Raw genomic sequence first — 4540 nt, forward strand, 5'->3', positions numbered from 1 at the left:
TTCCATTTTTATGTACTACGATCAGATTTTCTTTTTCTTCAGCTTTATTGATTGTCTACATATTAATCTGTTGATGTTTTGTAACATTTTACAGCTGTAGAAGATCATGTACCAATGAAAAGATTCTAAAAATGAAAATGATTTATTCAGGTGGGAGCTCTTAGTACGTTTCACAGATTTGGTTATTGTTTTAATTCGATCTTATTTTTAACTACTTTTATTACGTTTACCGCGATCTCGTACTCAGATAGGATCTATGGGCATTTAGAGTATCATGGTCTGATCAGGGACAGTCAGCATGGCTTTGTGAAGGGCAGATCGTGTCGAACAAGCCTGATAGAGTTCTTTGAGGAGGTGACCAGGCATAAAGATGAGGATAGTGCAATGGATGTGATCTATTTGGATTTTAATAAGGAATTTGACAAGGTTCCACTCGTGAGGCTTATTCAGAAAGTCAGAAGGCCATGGGATCCAGGGAAGTTTGGCCAGGTGGATTCAGTGGTGTCCCGCAAGGATCTGTACTGGGACCTCTACTTTTTGTGATTTTTATTAACGACCTGGATGTGGGGGTAGAAGGGTGGGCTGGCAATTTGCAGACGGCACAAATGTTGGTGTTGTTGTAGATAGTGTAGAGGATTGTCGAAGATTGCAGAGAGACATTGATAGGATGCAGAAGTGGGCTGAGAAGTGGCAGATGGAGTTCAACCCGGGAAAGTGTGAGGTGGTACACTTTGGAAGAACAAACTCCAAGGCAGAGTAAAAAAAAAATGGCAAGATACTTGGTAGTTTGGAGGAGCAGAGGGATCTGGGTGTACATGTCCACAGATCACTGAAAGTTGCCTCACAGGTAGATAGAGTAGTTAAGAAAGCTTATGGGGTGTTAGCTTTCATAAGTCCAGGGATAGAGTTTAGATGACGCGGTGTAATGATGCAGCTGTCTTAAACTCTGGTTAGGCTACACTTGGAGTACTGTTTCGAGTTCTGATTGCCTCGCTATAGGAAGGATGTGGAAGCATTGGAAAGGGGACTTAACAAGATGCTGCCTTGTTTGGTGTATGGATTAACAAGATGCTGCCTTGTTTGGTGTATGGATTATGATCAGAGATGAAGGGAGCTAGGACTTTATTCTTTGGAGAGAAGGCGGATGAGCGGAGACATGACAGAGGTGTAGAAGATATTACGAGGAAGAGACAGAGTGGACAGCCAGCGCCTCTTCCCCAGGGCACCACTGCTCAGTACAAGAGAATATGGCTTTAAGGTAAGGGGAGGGAAGTTCAAGGGGGATATTAGAGGCATGTTTTTCACTCAGTGTGTGTTTGGTGCGTGAAGTGCACTGCCTGAGTCAGTGGTGGAGGCAGATACACTAGTGAAGTTTAAGAGAATACTAGACAGGTATATGGAGGAATTTAAGGTGGGGGGTGGTTATATGGGAGGCAGGGTTTGAGGGTCGGCACAACACTGTGGGCCGAAGGGTCTGTAATGTGCTGTACTATTCTATGTTTTATGTTCTAGTAACCTACCAACCGTTGGGAGAACGACGCGGTCGCCGGGGAACGTACATGCTCCTTGCAATCAGCGGTCGGAGTTGAACCCGTGTTGGTTGTGTAGTAAAGAAGCTGTGAAAACCACCGATTCTCACAGGTTATTTCAAATGAGGAAGGCAATTATTATCGCCCGTTTCAAGTCCTTAGATTGTCACAGTCACCCTAACCGACCATGCCAAAGTGTATTCTAACGGCAGATGATGCTTTTAATCCAAATCTCTTTCTTTTCTTTTGTAATTTATTTTTTTATTGAAGTTCATCATCAAACATGTCCATAAGATGTATTTCAGACATTGTACATTTATATCATATAATCATATATATCACAAATCTCCACATTGTATTATCTGAGGTATACACTTATGGAAAAGAGTGGAAAGAAAAAACTAGAAAAATGAAAACAAAACTTCATACAAGTATGGAATAATCTTTTTTTTTACAATATGTTCATTAATGTGTGAGAATATAATCAGTCATATGAGGCATTATGTAGTTAAACCATTTTTCCCAGTATGAATCAAATTGTTCCAGCTTATAATTAACAGGTGCTGTTATCTTCTTCATTTTGGAAATGTCCATTGTAATTTCCATCCATGTATTTAAAGTTAGGCTCTCCTGTGCTAACCATTTCCTAGTAAAAGTCTTTTTACCAGCCACCTAAAGGATATTCATTAAGTATTTATCTCTTTTCAAACATTCTTGAGGTATATACCCAAAATATATGGTCTTACTCTCTAAGGGTATTAAAGATGTCTTGTAGGGCATTGTGTATTCCCCTCCAATAGTCTTTGATATCAGGGCTGTCCCAAAAAATATGATAATGATTTGCATTTTGATTTCCACAATTTCTCCAGCAAACAGGGAGGTTACAATCATAATGGGAGTTCTGAGAATGTGTAATAACATATCTTAATTAAATAAGATATCAAGTTTTTCCATCCGAACTCCCTCCATTTCTGTGAACTGATACACCTCCATTGATATCTCCATATTATTGTCCATTCTTCCTCAGATATAATTATCCCTCCTCCCTTCTCCCATTTTGTTTTAATGTTTAATGTTTTAATGTTTTAATGTTTAATGTTTTAAAGTCGAATGTGTGTTAACATTTGACAAATCCTTATACATACATGAAATGATTCTACTCCCGTTATCTGAATTATACCCCGCGATGTGCGGCCCTCAGAATGCCCCTATTGCCCCTTCGCTATCTTCTTTTCAAAAATCCCTCCAGCTGAGCAGAGTTCACCATCTCCTCTCTGTCTGTGGCATGTATAAATATACACATTTTTTCCCAGTAAGTATTTTGTGCTCGAGATAGCGTGAAGCGTATCACTGATGGTCAGTGGGGAAATTATCCGTCTTGATTCAGTCCATCTCACTGCACAGATCAAATCCAGCTGCCTTTTCCAGCATCTATCTTTATTCATTCCTGATCTCGGTGTCTAACTTTGTTCATTCCCGATTTATTAGGAGGATGAGTTGTGCCAGGTGTAGGCAGCGGTTTGCGAATGCAAGGCGGGGGTGGGGTGAGACATCGGGATGGGGTATTGCTTTAGAATTGTCTACGTGTCGGAGGATACGTGGCGCGGGGAGGTTTTGTAGTCCGCGGGGTGTTGCTGAGGGTCAGAGGGTATTTGGTTCGCTGGTTTGCTGGCCGTACTGGAGCTTGCAATTGAGACTTGTTTTATGTGGTTGTGTTTGGGATTATAGATAGGGTTAAAGCGTCAGTACGTGGGCAGCGGCGGAATTATCCGTTTTGTCTTTGTCGACCTGTTCAGTGGAAATTCAGTGTCATCGCACCACTCCACACTGGAATGCTCCACACCTTCATTCACGTGTTTGATTAATCGTTTGTCTTTCTGGGAATGTCTGTTTCTGCATATCGTATCTGTGTGGGTGAAGTTTTCCTGAACCTCAACGCTCTGGCACAAGACCAGTCCGCTAATTGCTCACCTGGGCTAAAGTCCTCATTCCCGACAGTGTTTGCAGAACTTAAAAGACAGCCGACACCCGCCGACAGTGTGGTTAAGAACGGATCCTTCTCTTTATCAGTCGATGCGTTGAGTTCAAAGGTCAGAAAGTAATGTTGCACCTTCAGAAAAATTGAGTTTGGCCGCAACTGGAGAAAATTCGGTCCCCTTGTGCTGACGATTTTCTGAATGGAGTGAAGATATTTTAAACAAAATACTGAGGTGCAAGCGGACTTTGGAGACCTTTTGCGGGATTCCCAAAAGGTCAATTTGCAGGCGGATGAAGGCAAATGTGATGTTAGCATTCATGACAAGATGTCCAGGATATGAAAGCAAGGATGTAAAGTTGAAAACTTATAACATTTTTAAAAACTTTCTTGGTATTTGTCATTATTAATCATTGATCTTATGAAGTGTGTGAGGGCTGGCATTTGTTGTCATAGGCTTGTGGAGGGCGAGAATTAAATTGAATTGACTTTATTACCCTGATCCTTCACATACTGTGGTGTAAAAATCTTCACGTTACGTTTCCGTCTAAATGTGCAATGTGCAATTTGTAGTAATTTATAATAAATAGTATGCACCATGAGATTGGGACGGGTTATTGTTTTAGAATTGTGTATGTCTCGAAATGCCCACATCTTTCTGCAAACTGCTTCAACGGTGCCTGATTTTCTTGGAATCGACGTTCATCGTTGACCTATCTGTTCTGCGTGGGTGCAGATCCTGGCATCGGTTGTGTTCCGCATTTCCAGCCTATCTTTAAACTTCTCATTCCTTGTTGTCCCATTTCTTTCGTGCTAAATAGTTTTAATCATTCAGGCGGAGGACACTACTGAATAGAAATGGGTCATTTGGCTCAGCTAGTCCGTGACGAAGAACCATGGCTCGGAATTATGCCGGGGTTAACGTTTTAATCAACCCTCTTGTGCCTGTCGATCTCATGAATGGAAATTCAGTGTAACTGCAGCCTGGCCCACGCTCCGGTCAACCCGTTTCAAACGAATGTGTTTTTCTTGGAAA

At 41.5% G+C, this 4540-nt stretch overlaps 1 long non-coding RNA gene across 1 annotated transcript; it reads left to right on the forward strand.

Moving 5' to 3' along the window:
• The first annotated feature begins 15 nt into the window (after positions 1–15).
• On the forward strand, positions 16–3666 carry LOC132388199 (uncharacterized). Its single transcript, XR_009510174.1, has 3 exons — positions 16–150; positions 1513–1641; positions 3258–3666. It is a non-coding gene; the product is annotated as an uncharacterized LOC132388199 (long non-coding RNA).
• The last annotated feature ends 874 nt before the right edge of the window (positions 3667–4540 follow it).

This window comes from Hypanus sabinus, unplaced genomic scaffold, assembly GCF_030144855.1.
Source record: "Hypanus sabinus isolate sHypSab1 unplaced genomic scaffold, sHypSab1.hap1 scaffold_2761, whole genome shotgun sequence".
Taxonomy (NCBI): Eukaryota; Metazoa; Chordata; class Chondrichthyes; order Myliobatiformes; family Dasyatidae; genus Hypanus; species Hypanus sabinus.